Here is a 16,920-nt window from a genome sequence, read left to right on the forward strand (position 1 = left end):
AATATTACAAAAATATAAAGCTATATGTGGATGGCTGTTCTGAAAGATAACTGACCTATTAGACACATACATTTCAAGATGTATTCTGTAGTTTGTAGATCTTAAATCAATCCCTGTTTTATTCTGAACCATGCCCATCTCCACCTATGAGTGGGAATACTTCCACTGAATGCTCCTTTTCTGTTCCAGCAAATCGATTCCAAATGTATTTTCTTGAATTCTTCATTTGCTACTACAGTCTTCCCAGAAGATGTTTTAAATGGAATTTTTTATTATTTATAGGCTCTTGTTAAAACCTATAAAATCCTGCATGTGTTAAATTTTCATTTTGGCCTGTTGGTCAGCTAGTATTCTGAATTGTCATGTCTTTGTGCAAATATACTAGATAATGAAGAGAAGAAGATGGAGTACTTCTTGGTGAATATATGCACATTTCAGGGTTTTTGTTTCATTGTTTGGTAGGCTAAAAACATCCTATGTCTGCCAGTAGATCTGAAATGATAATCAGATAAACTGATCTGAAAGTTGCCGGAGTGATCTGCTTCCATTTTTTTATAATAAGTATAATTAAAACTATATGACTGGAATGCTGAGAGGTGACTCAAGTAATTGGCTGGTTAATGTTAAGAAGGTGTAAATTCACCAGAAAAGCCCTGTGCATAACAACTGAAAAGGCAACCCATGAAAAAAATCCATCTGCCTACATTTGTTTTAACAGTAATACTGACCTTAGAGCAAGGTATTTCCGAAGGATTTTTAATGACCAGCTGGAGTTAATAGCCTCTGGCTGTACCTCAGGCTTTAAACTCTGCCCAGCCAGCCATTAATTCCTAGGAAATGCTCTGTTCCTTGATTGTTACTGCTTAATGGCATGACAACCTAGACTGTAAATAGCTGTTAGCAGAGAAAATATTATTATTGTTCAATGCACACAATACCTTCCTTCAGAAAAGACTCCAAAATATTTACAAGCCAAGGGTTCTGAAAAAAAGTTTTGTTGCTGGGAAAATAACCTATTTCATAACAGACAGGGCTAAGAAGATGCATATTCTCAGTATGTGTCTGAGACACCCTTAGGGTTGTCTCATTGCCTACTGCTGGTGTTTCTGGCTACAGGCTAGAGAAGCATTAGTATTACCCTCTTCTAGCCCTGGCTGTCGGCCAGGCTGTTGTGGAATTTTGTGGCATTTACCAGTCTTCTGGGGAAACATCTCAAAAGTCTGCAAATGTCTGCCACCAGAGCTCCAACATGACAAAGAAAAATTATGCTCATAGAAGTAGTTTGTGGTTAAGACTTATTGTATAGGTACAACAACCAAGGCAGTATAGCTTTATCTGCAATGGCTGTGTGCTGCAGGGGACTTAGGAGGAGGACATTTGATTACTGAAAGCAATGACCCAGGCAAAAGAAGTCTTGATTTCTGCCATGTCTTCAGGAACATCCACAGAGACATTAGTAACCAGAAGGGTGAAGAGACAGACTCAGTGACTGATAAACCAGAGGAATCATGTTGCTGAAAGCCAGATTTTCTGGCTTACTGTGTGCCACCAGTGTGCTCAAAGGGGGCCCATTCAGGCCACCATTTCCCATTCAACCACAAGCATTAGTGAAGTGCTGAGGAAGTTAGCCCTGATGCTGAGAAACTGTGTAAGCTTGTGTTTAACAGCGTGCACATCAGTTGCACTGTCACTTGCCACAATACTCTGCCTAACCTTAAGCACAGGACCAAAGGCTTTGCCAGGCTACCAGCAAAGGCTGTACAGAAGGCTTTACTAGGCATGCAGCTGTGCTATACAGAAACACAGAGTTTCTGGAGCCTGAAACGAGTTCATAACAAGCCACTGTTAAACCTGTCTGTTTTAAAATTATGAATGAGTGGAGACTGATACTACAGATTTGCAACAGTGCTAAATATAATACGATAAACTACTTTTGACACATGTTGGTTAAGGAATCTTACCATGTGGATATGCATGAAAAGTGGTGGTGAGGATAAAGCTACTAGAGATTCACAATCTCAAATCCACAGCTAATAGAATAATAGTGATTTTCAGATAGAGAGTATATCACAGCAGTGATCTTTTAAATTATATCATTATTTGTAACTGGCCTACTATGACTTCTCTAGCTCTAATGTGGTTACAAGTTCTCCAAACTGATAGATTTTACTGTAATTTTAAATAGAGTGCTGCTGAAGCTAGCAAAGTGACATTTTACAACCTTTTTCCAGTGGTTCCAGACTTTCTTAAAAGAACAGACCTCTTGTGTTTTCTCCCTGCTGTTTCTTAATTAGGCGCTCTTTATTCCATGACAAATGGGTATCACACCATTATCCAGTTACAGATCAGTCTTTGCATCTCTTTCCCATTCCCATTAATGTACTGACACAACACAAAGTAGCATTTAATCATGTTCCATTTTTGATTCCTCTCGGAGCTACAGAGCAGCCATCACTGAACAAAGTGCCTGGCAAAGTGTGAATCATCAAGATGCCAGCAGCAGCATAAGGGCAGCTCTGACAGCAGAGGCAAGGTCTTGCTGATGGAGTTTTTTCTCCACCCTTGTTACAGCCTGAGAAAAATTCCAGATGGGGGTCAAGCTCCCAGTCTCCCTGTCCTTTTGGCCATCTGTTCCCATAAACAGCTTTGCTCTCACCTTGTGGCATGGAAAAGGGTTTTTGGGAGGTGACAATGCTGCAGCCCCTATATAGGTTTTGGATATTGAAGAAGTTGGAACCACTGAAGATAGATAAAGTCTCCCTATTTTAGTTACTTGTTTGAAGCATTTCATATGCTGTAATGTACAGCTACGTATTATCACGTTTACAACATTTCACTGCTGTATCCATATGTTTCCAGTAAATACACTCACTGGGAAAGCACTCAGAAGCCTTTTTGCATTCTAGAGACTTTCCCAGTGACGCTTTATTTTTCCCACTATTTTTTTTTACTTTTAATTATGGCCTTACAGTATTTAGTTAGTGCATGGAAAAGGCAAATTACTTCCTAGAAACCACAAATTCAATTAATGAAGACTCTGAGAAACCAGGCTTCTTGACTCTTATCATTTGAATGTCTTTTTTCCTCTACAATAATTATTAGACTTACTTTTGGATTTGTGTTCCTTGGCCCTCATTCCTAGAGCATTTTACAATGCCAGCATAATTTTGCTTATTTACCAGAAGGGGAAAAATTGCCACTTGGAGGAAGGAAATAAAGTGCTTTCAGCCACCCAGAAGCCTTATGGTTTATCCAGTGCACTCTCCACAAAATTCAGTGCCCACTAGGTGCATTTTGAGTATAATTTTTCTGCCTATGATATGCTTGTACATAAGGCACTGTGACTTCAAGGAGAGAGAGTGACATTTCTAGATAGGATAGAAACGGATGCTCAGGTCATTATCATTTTGTTGAGGTCAGGCTGGACACATGTTACATTCAGGCATAGGTGAAGCTCATAGAGGAACAGGGTATAACCTCTGTTTTCTTACCACCTTTTTCCAAATGTTGTTGGCCGTTGGTCAATTTGTACAATCCGATCATCTGAAGTAAGAGCCCAGTTACTGAGAAATTTTTAGGACTCTTGATATTTAGGGAATCAAGAATAGCTAGTATTTCAAACGTTTACGTTTTAAAACTGGAAATATTATTCTTCTGTTCTCATTTCTATGAACTGTAGTTTAGAATCAAAGAAATTACCACAGCGAATCAGGACACTGGTATAGCAAACTGGATTATCTGTCTGCAGCAGTAGTCTATAGATACATAACTCTGAGCTGTTATTCATGGGTGCAGAATTGTTTACGCTAGCTTTATTGCTTACTGAAGATTGTGCGGTTCTATGGCAGTTCAGATATCAGTAACTGAAACACTCTCTTGTACAGTCCTGCCCTCCCAGCCAGGCAGACCGACACAAGAGAACTGAGGAGCACCTAAAGCATGGACACACCAGAGCTTAATATGCAGGGCTTAGTATACAGGGCTGCCTGTACAATTTCTTTATTTGATGCTTTGTCCAGACCAGTGCACTTATTTTCAGGTCACTCTGAGTTCTACATGGTAGCCCTTAATAGGGAGGGGATTCAGCTTCATATTCTTATTTGATATCATATTATTTCATGACAAAAACTATTTTAAAATATCAAGTACGAAAGAACCTCTAATGACATGGTAGCTGCCCCCAGAGTTATTTTTTGTCCTATGAAATGAAAGAAGCATGTAAATGTAAGGAAATGCATAGTTAAAATCTAGGTTTGAGCTAAAGTTCTTGAGCAAGCTTCCAGGGACACCGCTGAGAGAAAACAAGGGGTGTGACATTGTGGGTAAAAGAAAAGCAGGGAGTAAGCAACTATTTCCAAAATTAATAAAATCTTGTACACAGCAACAAAGCCTTAAACTTGTGATTATTGCACGAACAGCTTTACAGAATTTTGGGCTCTTACTTTGTGTTTCTTAATACATTTAGGTTTATTTTATATGTGATCTTAGTAACTTGGCATTGTGATGCTCAGATTTGGGTTAATTCAGCACAATTTGTGTTGAATTTATTTATTTGTAATTTACAGATACATATTCTCAACCTTATCTCCATCTAATACAATATTTGTCTTTGCTATTTTATTATGTAATGAGTATTCGCATATACATCTTCCATTTATATAGATATCTGAAACAATGCCTTTAAGCCAGGCTTTACATGGTCTGTACAAAGCTGTATAAAGCACTTTTGAACTGTGTACATTATATGCATGTAAATGATTATCAGTTGTGAATCAGATTCACCATATATAGACCATTTAAAGGTGATCCAATGTAAATATTCAGTTAATGCAGCAAGGAAATTAAGGAAACAAAGGAACACTGTTTTAATGAGAGAATGATGGAAAACAAATTGATATTTTGTCTGTGATATCACAAGGAAGGGACTAAATCTGAAGATAGACAAGGTTAAAGAAAGGTTAATACCAATAAAGGAAGAAAGATTGCTAAAACAACTGAGAGGAGATCTATGAAAGGGTGCATTCCACAGATTTGCAGCTATGAGTATTGCAGGCAAAGGAGTGTGGGTGACAAACTGTTAAAAGAAGCAGTGAAGGCACTGGAATATTGGAGCTGTATTTCCTTTGGGAGGTCAAAGAAACACCATATTGTAGTGTCCAATAAACTAAATGAAGGAATGAGAAATACGAGGTTTTCGGTTAATGTCTAGAGAATGTGGGGGCAAAGTTGGCAATCCACGAATTGCAGTTCTTGTTTTCTGTCACAGAGCTGTATTGTTTCAGCCTCCTTTTGACTAATGCTGGAATGACTGTGATTCTACAGACTTGCTAGATACTATTTTGGTAGCTACTTTATCACTTGGTAAGTGGAGATCTTTTCCATTTTGAATGAAATCCCTACTTAGGGACTTTTTTGTGAGGTAGGGGTCTGCAACACTGAAAGAATATATAATTAGCAAAGGCATGAAGGTCCCACTAGCAGACTGGCCTATCTTACTGTGAACATAGGATTATACACAACGTTCAGCAAATGTTGGAAAATGCAGACCATGGAGATGATTTCTCAAACTGATTAGCTAAAAATGCCTGCATGAGATTGGGTTAAAAACAGAGAGGTATCCCACTGCTTCTTCATCTAGTCTTCTTTTCCTGTGTTCTATGGCCTTTCAATATTTTAATATTACTTTTTTTTTTTTTTTAAATAGAAATCAGCTTTAGGAATACTGTGGTTAATAGGTGGAAATTTGTGCATTGAGTAAATATTGGTCATTTCTTCATTTTTCATCTGCTGTGTAGTATTTATGTTTACACTGTGGATTTGTTTGGTTTTGATGGAGACACATGCTTGGGAAGGCTTATAGATGAAAAGGCAATCTCATGTTTCAAACAAAACTATGTCTTTGGCAACTGTGCTTCCATTTTTAATAAAAACATTTAATCCAGATGATAAGAGGCAGTTAGGAGAGAAATTTATCCACTTCTCCTTGTATTCTCCTACTTTCTTCTTCTCCGTGGACAGTGACTCTGTTTTGCTGCGTTTTTAGTACGGTGGGATGTTATAAGGCAACATTCTGTTTTTACCTCAGTTTATGATTTGTAACACGTCATGAAAAGCTGAGGCACACCTTTTCTGTATGTGAATTTTTCTTTTTGTTTTATTTCAAAATTTCTGTATTTAATGAAATAAGAACTTATAAACTGTTTTACAACATTTTACAGTGTTGTGGGCTTGTTTGAAATTTCATTTTCAAGTACTAATCAGCTTTGTCATACTTTTAAACTGTGAAGAAAAAGGAATTTATTGAGATTTAATTTCTTAAATTGAAAATCTCACTTATAATAATGAAGTTTGCAAAAGAAAATACCTGAAGACTTTCAATGTGTGATGTCTTTGAGTTCACTGATGTACTTTATGATGGTAACTTCATTTTCTAAGATTTAATGCTTCATAACTTGACATGAGTTTGAATAATGATGTAAGTCATGAAAGAGTTGTAGCTGCATTCTGATTCCCAACAGGCAGTTCCCCACATCTCCAAACCTGTGTTTCACATGGTTCAACCATGACCTTTATCACATTTTGTTGATTTGTTATTTTGGCTTCTCCTTGCTGCCAGTAAAATAAGTATTTCCCTTTTTATTACCTTAAATTTTTTAAAACTTTTCAGGTTCTAGAATGTGTGAATACCTCTTCTAGTTAAGGACAGTATTTTATACAAAGCAAGAAGGAATATAGTCACACACATGAAACTGAAATTCTCACTAAAGTATTTCATATTGTTAACTGCTGTCAGTAAGAGAACAGGTCAAGGCAAAGTCATTAACTTTCCATTCCATAGCAAGTATTTTGTCCTCCTTCCGTATATGCCATTGAAACTTTTCAGAGTATCAACAGGGAATACCGTAGAAATGAGTAGGCTCTCTGCTCCTATGCACTGTGCTTAGTTCGTGCAGACCAATCTTCAGAAATGCTCTCCAGTATTCGTCAAGTGTCCAACCACCACACAACAGCAGCAGGACATCATGGAAGATTTTTGTATCTTTCCTGTCTCAGTGTCTTGGGAACGACTGATTGATTCGACTCACATTTTTTTCTATAGCACCTGCTGAGAGTGCAGACAGGTACAGGGAAAGGAATTATTTTCAGGATTGTTTTCCATGGGAAGTTTATAAATTATAGGTAGAAACATAATCAATCACCAAGCTAAATACTTCAGTTTCTCTAATAATGCACATATATTTCTTCTCTGGAAAGATACGCAGTAAGGCAAATTATGAAAATCTTCACTGTGTCAAGATTAGCTAATTGATTGATATATTGTGTAATTTCCAAATTTTATCCTTGTGAACGTATGTTTTGTACAAGTCTGAGAAATATCAAGGGCAGATCTTTAAAAGATACTGAGACATCTCCTAAGGTCTGGTTTAAGGAGCATTAAATATCATTAGCCTATTCAGGGCCAATTTTTTAGAACCCCCACAGAGAAGATTTGATAGTATTTGTGTTAAAAAGAAACCAAACATATTCATCTATCACTTGGGACACAGAACACAGCAAATATTCCTGCACTCCTTAGGAGCAAGTAAACCTCCCCGGGCTGTCAAATCAAAAGCAGTAACAAGCAAATCAGCAATCAAAAGGAGAGGAAAAATTATTTCAGTGTCAACGTAAAGACTGTGTGACACACACTTCTCACAAAGACCATCAACCAGATTTGCAGAGCCTCAAAGAAACAACACTTCTCCTTACCAAAGATGGTTTTGTGTTTCTTTCCTAGAGCAGCACAGAAAGCATAAGCAATGCTGAACCATGAAGTTATACTGGAAAGTGAATGGGAGAGAAGGAACACCTGAAACTCAGGGAATGTTAGTATGCCTAGCTATTATGTTAACAGGTGCCCAAACCACAGTATTTTAGGGGCAAATTTTCAAAGACATCCTCACCAGCTAGGAATGACACATCTGCCTATTCAGAAATCCCCTAAAGTGGCTAGCAAACAGCAGTAAACTGAAATGCAGTGGTGACTTGTTACACACTGTGGTCTTCTCTGGAAAGGCAGGAAACCTGTTGAATATTACTGAGAGTTTGCTTGCCACTCTAATACTTGGGCGGTTCCAATTTCATTCATAAAGGACAACAATATGTACACAGTGGCTACATTAGCTCCTTGTTGTCTTGTAGCAAACATTTTGAACTAGCCACAGACCTGTATGAAGGTATATATTATGTTCACCGCAGCTAAGGGATCTGAGGCCATTTTGCTTGGTACTGTGTGTTTGTCTGTTTAAGCAGAAGCTCTTGTGTTGCTTAAAGCAGTATGTGTTCTTTAGCTAATCACTATAATGTGTATAAAATATATTACATATGTGGTGGTCATGTGCACTGATAAATTATATTTACCATGCACCTTTGTGTGCCTCACCTGCAGTTTGTCCCATCAATCTATCTCGCCCAGTATTTATTCTAACATTCCAAACCTCTGAGCAGCTTCAAACAGCTGGGACATTTTTTCTTCTTTTTCTTTTTACCCCCCAAACCTGTCAAAGATATATTTCCTTCTTTTCGCCCAACAGAGGATTTTTTTCCTACCAAATTAATACTGGCCAAAAGACAAAATGGTTATATTTTGCCCTGAACCAGTGTAGTATCTGCTGTATCTCATCAAAGTGCACACCTTAACAAGGGGCTTTTACAACATACCTTGGGAAAGAGGAGGTTGCTCGGGTTCCCAGGGAGCAGCCAGCAATTCTCCAGTATTTGGAAGACCCTTTCCTAAATATTTAGGTTTTGAAGTCATGGCATTCTTATCTAAAGCAGTACTATTTCTGGTGACTGTTAATAGTTTCAAATACTTTTTTGAAGTTTCAAAGATTTACTATTAGTAATTCTCTGTTTGAGACTAGGCAGCTGGATTAGCTCTGTGTGTAATAGTACCTGCTATTAAAGATCAAGGCTACAAAAAATAGTTGAAATAACATTTTTTTAACACACAAATATTTTGCATATATTAAATGCAGGAGAGTGGCAAACTGCATACAGAATGTCTGAAGTAACATAACGTTTGTATTGGCATTCACTTGATTTGTACTACCTAATTCATTAGTCATATCATTGCCACTTATTTTGTGACTATTTAAAATGAGGGTCATTTGACGGTAATATTACCAAGTGTTCTCTCCACCCACTGGAGTTTATGCATATTAGTAATTTGCTTTCATCTTTGCTATTATATTTATTCCTATTTTTATACATCTGTCTACTGTACCTTTTCCCATTACTTTATTAAATGTCTTTTTTAAAAAATTCCTGGGTTTATTTTTCACAGCTTCTGGTATATTACAATGATCTTTGACCATATGTCCAAGCGTGCATGAGAACTGGGATATGGCTTCTTGCATAGCAAGAAGAAAATTTGCTCTGCTGATGGTATAGATGTCAAGCTGATTAACAAAGGCAGCTTTTTGCCACTCTGTGACTATGGGACTGAAATAGATATTGGACAACAATGGAATATGTTCAGTCAGAAGCATGAAAAAGGATGTTATCAGATTTCTTCTACTCAAGCTTCTTCCACTGTACCAGAACAGTTACACATTTCAGCAATGAAATAATTAATAATGCTGACATCTAAGGAGCCATTAACACAACTGATGGTAGAAAACAATATAAATTATCCCATGTTTTCATTTGACAAGAAAGAGAAGAAGTAGAATGATTAAAGACTTGCATGAGTTATGAACTGGACTCACAATGTGAATGTAGGCATTACATCCAAAGCTCCAAGTTGTGCTCTGCAGATGTGCTGGATGTGTGGGAAACATCCCTGCTGGTTTGTCTTGGTGGGTTGCCTGATAAGTAATTGCTGTTTCCCAAGAAAGTACTTTGAAACTTCCACAGACAAGCGTTTAATTCATCAGGTGTTGCTAGTCTGATATGATGAAATGAAAAAAAGTAATGTAAGAATTCATGCATTGGTTGAATTTAGACTAGATATTAGGAAGCATTTCTTTACAGAACGGGTTGTTAGGTGTTGGAATGGGCTGCCCAGGGAGGTGGTGGAGTCCCCATCCCTGGAGGTGTTTAAGAGTTGGGTTGACACAGCGCTGAGGGATATGGTGGATTTGGGAACTGTCAATGTTGGGTTGATGGATCGACTGGATGATCTTCAAGGTCTTTTCCAACCTAGACGATTCTGTGATTCTGTGATTCTGTGAATTTGCCTTTGTACTGAAGGGGATTTTGTCTCATGTTACAGAAAACTGAATGCAGTGGTGATCAGAAAAGATGGCACACTGCACCAAATATGAATAGACGAATATGAAAGCTGAATGCCAATAAGGAGTATGGACATCAGCTGGACTGGGCAAATTGTAAAGAGAAAACCAGCAACTTCAGCTTTAGCAGCAGTGGTAGTCCTACATCCATGCAGAGTACAAATCTAATACAAACTAGCCTCTTAATTCAGACTGATTATGTCAGTGGGATTTAATTTAAAATCCACGCTAAAAGATACATTCCAACCTAGGTTCAAGATAGAGCATTTTCCTGTAGTAACTTTGTTCTTTCAAATAATTTGTTTTGTTTTTCTTCAGGTAGAATCATGTCCTGGTTTCGGCCAGGATACAGCTAACTTTCCTTGGGCTGAGAGGGAGCACAGCTAGAGGGTCAGGTCTGGATGATCACTGGAGTATTCCATACCAGGTGATGTCATGCTCAGTATATAGGCGGACACATGCTTTCTCACGCCTGTTTCGGTTTCTGGGTCAGCGTGGCGGGATTTTCTGGTGTGGTCGGATCGCTGCTGGGGGGGGCGCGGGTTCTGCGTACCTGTCGCCGCGCTTGGTAAGCCACTGCTGCATTTTACTTGTTTTGGACTTACTATTGGTACTGGTTTTGTTACTATTACTAATTTTTTTTTTATTTAACCTATGAATTTCTTCTTTTGTCCCGCCCCTATTTCAACGGCGTTTGGGGGGGGGGGGGGGGGGGGCGGGGGGGAGGGGAGTAAACAATCTGCCACATGGCGATTGACTACCAGCTGAGTTCAAACCACAACAGGTTTTGGCACCTAACATGGAGCTGAGGTTTTGAGATAACAACAAAACAGGTAATAATGTTGAGTGCCTGGCTCCTTAAGATTCTATCACCTCATTTTCAATATGTATTCCCCATGCTGTTGCTCACAGTCCGTGAGAGTTGGGTTAAGATTTTGTTTTTGCTGTACTATGTGATGCTCATCTATGATACAGTGCAGTCATTGGTCCTGGGGCTATTTACAATTGTGTTTGAGAAATTTGGGAATTTCAGATATCCTTGGAATGTTGACATTAACATGGTCGTCTTACTGCTAGGAGCCAGTGCGTTCCTGCATGTGGTTCAGGTTTTGTTCAGGGTTAAGAAACTATTTAAGAGTATCACCTGGAGATCTACCCCAAGGTTGGAGAATTAGGAGTGGCTGCGGGTCTGGAGCAGCATGGGCAAGTACCTAGAACAGTGGGCACCTCTGGTGTATTGGAACTTCACTCCCGAACAGGTGCAGAATCCTGAAGAACTAGTAGAGTATTTGGAAAAAGTGTGTTGTCAGCCAGGTAATTCCAGAGAGGCACAGCTCACTGCAACATGCTGGGGCACAGCCCATGCTTATTGAGTGCTATTAAACACTGTTCAGCACCCTCAAGAGGAAGAGAAGGGCTCTGCCCCTGGTAACCAAGTAACAGAAACTGCAGCCACTACAAAGCCGAGGACGGGCGCTGCAGCTGAACCAGAGAACCAACCCATGACAGTGTCAGTTGCTCCCACACAGAAGAAGAAATACACAAAAAAATCCCCTCGCAGTCTACAGGGTGATGATGAACCAGGCCCATCATGAGAACAGGAGGAGGCAGAGCCAGTGATAGTCACCCAATCCTTGTCCTTGAGTGAGTTGTGAGATATGCAAAAAGATTTCAGCCCCCATCCAGATGAGCAACTCATTACCTGGCTGCTCCGGTGCTGGGATAGCGGGGCCAGTAGTGTGGAACTAGAGGGCAGGGAGGCAAGACAGCTGGGATCCCTGTCTAGGGAAGGGGGCATAGACAAAGCCATTGGAAAGGAGACACAAAATCTCAGTCTCTGGAGGCGACTCCTGTCAAGTGTGAGGGAGAGGTAACCCTTCAAGGAAGATTTTGTATGTCATCCAAGTAAGTGGACCACTATGGAGAGAGGCATTCAATACTTGAGGAAGCTAGCTGTACAGGAAATGGTTTACTATGACCCGGATAATGCACAGCTACCCACAGATCCAGATGAAGTCCAATGCACCCGGCCCATGTGGAGGAAGTTTGTACAGAGCACACCATCACCATATGCCAGTGCATTAGCACTAATGGACTGGAGACATGAAGAGGGACCAACAGTGGAAGAATTGGCTCGCCGACTACAATAGTATGAAGAAAGTGTCTCTTCCCCCCTCCTTGTGGCTGTGAAGGAATTATCTCAAGAATTCCAAAAATTTAAAGAGGACATGTCCTACTCCGCACATGCACAGGCTAGGATCTCGGCTATTAGGAGCAGCCATTTCCTTACTTGAGCGAACTGGTATACACCATGAGGAAACCTGTGGCATCGCCTGCGTGACTATGGGGAAGACATGAAGAAATGGGATGGAAAACCTACCTACCTCCTAGAAGAGTGGGTATGTGAGTTGGAAGGAAGAACAACTACAAAACAGGGCTTTTTTAGGAGAAATGCTGCTCCAGTTTCCAGTAATCAAGTGCCCAAACAGAGCAGAAAGGTCGACTTTGCTCATGATCCTATGAGAAGAACTTCTGATTTGCATTCACAAGAAGTGAGTGATCAACGTGAGACTGAAACCCGTGCACACCACACTAACCCATTTGCCATTAGCGGGTATTATGACCAACATCAGAGGGGCCCTGCCTCCAGCCAGGGGGAGGACAGGGACAATCAAGTTTACTGGCCCATGTGGATTCGATGGGCTGGCACATCTGACCCCCAGCAGTATAAGGCTCTAGTGGACACTGGTGCTCAATGCACCCTAATGCCATCAAATTTTAAAGGAGCAGAACCTGTTTGTATTTCAAGAGTGACAGGGGGGTCTCAACAGCTGACACTATTGGAGGCTGAGGTGAGCCTAAGTGGAAAAGAGTGGGAAAAACACCCCATTGTGACTGGCCCAGACGATCCATGAATTCTTGGCATAGATTATCTCAGAAGAGGGTATTTTAAGGACCCAAAAGGATATCAGTGGGCTTTTGGTATTGCTGCCTTGGAAACAGAAGGAATTAAACAGCTGTCTGTGTTACCTGGTCTCTCAGAGGATCCTTCTGTTGTGGGATTGCTGAGGGTTGAAGAACAACGGGAGCCAGTTGCCACTACAACAGTGCACCGACGGCAATATCGCACCAATCGAGATGCTGTCATCCCTATCCATAAACTGATTTGTCAACTAGAGAGCCAAGGAGTCATCAGCAAGACACGCTCCCCTTTTAACAGCCCCATATGGACAGTGTGAAAGTCTAATGGAGAGTAGAGATCGACAGCAGACTATCGTGGTCTGAATGAAGTCACCATACCGCTGAGTGCTGCCATGCCAGACATGCTAGAACTTCACTATGAACTAGAGTTGAAGGCAGCCAAGTGGTACACCACAATTGATATTGCTAACACATTTTTCTCCATCCCTCTGGCAGCAGAATGCAGGCCACAGTTTGCTTTTACCTGGAGGGGTGTCCAATACACCTGGAATCGACTGCCCCAGGGGTGGAAACACAGCCCCAGCATTTGCCATGGACTGATCCAGGCTGCACTGGAACAGGGTGAAGCCCCAGAACACCTACAGTACATTGATGACATCATTATATGGGGTAAAACAGCAGAAGAAGTTTTTGAGAAAGGGGAGAAAATAATCCAAATCCTTCTGAGAGCCAGTTTTGCCATAAAGTGTAGTAAGGTCAAGGGACCTGCACAAGAGATTCAGTTTTTAGGAGTAAAATGGCAAGATGGACGTCGTCAGATTCCAATGGAAGTGATTAATAAAATAACAGTGATGTCCCCACCGACTAGCAGAAAGGAAACACAAGCTTCCTTGGGTGTTGTGGGTTTCTGGAGACTGCACATTCCAAATTACAGTCAGATTGCCAGCCCTCTCTATCAAGTGACCTGGAAAATGAATGGTTTTATATGGGGCCTGGAGCAACGACAAGCTTTTGAGCAAATTAAACAGGCAATAGTTCACGCTGTAGCCCTTGGGCCAGTTCGGACAGGGCAAGATGTTAAAAATGTGCTCTACACTGCAGCCAGGAAGAATGGCCCTACCTGGAGTCTCTGGCAGAGAGCACCAAGGGAGACTCGGGGTCGACCCCTGGGGTTTTGGAGTCGGGGATACAGAGGGTCAGAAGACTGCTATACTCTGACCGAAAAGGAGATACTGGCAGCATATGAAGGGGTCCGAGCTGCTTCAGAGGTGATTGGGACTGAAGCACAGCTCCTCCTGGCTCCCCGACTGCCGGTGCTGGGCTGGGTGTTCAAAGGGAGTGTCCCCTCTACACACCATGCAACTGATGCCACGTGGAGTAAATGGGTTGCATTAATCACACAACGGGCTCGAATAAGCAGCCCCAGCCATCCAGGAATACTGGAAGTGATCACAAATTGGCCAGAAGGCAAAGATTTTGGAATGGCGCCAGAGGAAGAGGTAGCACGTGCTGAAGAGGCCCCACCATATACTGAGCTACCAGATAATGAGAAGCGAAATGCCCTGTTTACTGACGGGTCCTGTTGCATTGTGGGGAAATATCACAGGTGGAAAGCAGCTGTGTGTAGCCCCACACGATGGGTTGCTGAAGCTACTGAAGGAGAAGGTGAATCAAGTCAGTTCGCAGAGGTGAAAGCCATCCAGTTGGCTTTGGATATTGCTGAGCGAGAAAAGTGGCCAGTGCTCTACCTCTATACTGACTCATGGATGGTGGCAAATGCTCTGTGGGGGTGGTTACAGCAGTGGAAATGGAGCAACTGGCAGTGCAGAGGCAAACCCGTCTGGGCTGCTAAATTATGGCAAGATATTGCTGCTCGGGTAGAGAATCTGGTTGTGAAAGTACACCATGTAGACGCTCACGTACCCAAGAGCCGGGCCACTGAAGAGCATCAGAACAACCAACAGGCGGATCAGGCTGCCAAGATTAAAGTGGCTCAAGTAGATCTGGACAGGCAACATAAGGGTGAACAATTTGTGGCTCGCTGGGCCCATGACTCCTCAGGCTATCAGGGACGACATGCAACATGTAGATGGGCTCGTGACCGAGGGGTGGACTTAACCATGGATGCCATTGCACAGGTAATCCATGAATGTGAGACATGTGCTACAATCAAGTAAGACAAATGGTTAAAGCCCATTTGGTATGGAGGATGATGGTCAAAATATAAATATGTGGAGGCCTGGCAGATTGATTATATCACGCTCCCACAAACTCGGCAAGCACTATGTGCTTACAATGGTAGAAGCAGCCACGTGTTGGTTGGAAGCTCACGCCGTGACCCGTGCCACTGCCCAGAACACCATCGTAGGCCTTGAGGAGAAAGTCTTATGGTGGCATGGCACACCAGAAAGAACTGAGTCAGATAATGGGACACATTTCCGAAACAACCTCATAGACGCCTGGGTCAAAGAACATGGCATTAAGGGGATATATCACATTCCCTACCATGCACCAGCCTCTGGGAAAATTGAGCGATACAATGGATTGCTGAAAACTACACTGAGGGCAATGGGTGGTGGAACTTTCAAACACTGGGACGTGCATTTAGCAAAAGCCACCTGGTTAGTCAATACCAGGGGATCTGCCAAGCAACCTGGCCCTGCTCAATCAAACCTCCTACATACCGTGGATGGGGATAAAGCCCCCCTAGTGCGCATTAAAAACATGCTGGGGAAGACCATCTGGATTACTCCTGCATTGGGTAAAGGTAAATCCATGCGTTGGATTACTTTTGTCCAAGGACCTGGGTGCACTTGGTGGGTAATGCAGAAGGATGGAGAAGTCCAATGCGTGCCTCAGGGAGATTTGATTTTAGGTGAAAATAGCGAATGAATCGAACTGTCAAATAACCCTGTTATTGCAATTGGTGCCCCGCAACATCCTCCTGCCACATCCAAAGCCTCCTGCTCCACCAACTGAGCCAACTCCACCTCACTCCTCCAGCCTTAAAGACTGTCATGACAGATGGAACCCAAAGTTATGGACTAAATGAACTCAGCAGACATTTTGGAAGGATGGCCCATAGACTAAGGGAATGATATCTGTGAGACCCTGGAAAGGGGTGGTGATTCCTTAGAATGTATTTGGCACCTGAGCATAACATCAATGGTATGGAATAAGGGTTGGAGACTGTCCTGGTTGCGACCAGGATAGAGTTAACTCTCCTTGGGCTGAGAGGGAGCACAGCTAGAGGGCTGGGTCTGGATGATCACTGGAGTATTCCATACCAGGTGATGTCATGCTCAGTATATAGACGGACATGGGCTCTCTCATGCCTGTTTCAGTTTCTGGGTCAGCGTGGCGGGATTTTCTGGTGTGGTCGGATCGCTGCTGGGGGGGTGGGGCAGGCTGTGTACCTGTCGCTGCGCTCAGTAAGCCACTGCTGCATTTTTGCCCATTTGGGACGGTTGGTTTTGTTACTATTACTAAATTTTTTTTTTATTCAACCTACAAATGTCTTCTTTTGTCCCTGCCCTATTTCACGGCGGGGGGGGGGAGGGGGGGGGGGGGGGAGGGAAGTAAACAACTGGCCACATGGCAATTTTATACCGGCTGTGTTCAAACCACATGAGATCGCAATGAGCGCCTCACTATCCACATTTTTTTCAAGGAGGAAATAAAGACATAATGCTGTAAACATCCACAGTCGGGAGGAGGAGGATGC

This window comes from Strix uralensis, chromosome Z, assembly GCF_047716275.1.
Source record: "Strix uralensis isolate ZFMK-TIS-50842 chromosome Z, bStrUra1, whole genome shotgun sequence".
Lineage (NCBI taxonomy): Eukaryota > Metazoa > Chordata > Aves > Strigiformes > Strigidae > Strix > Strix uralensis.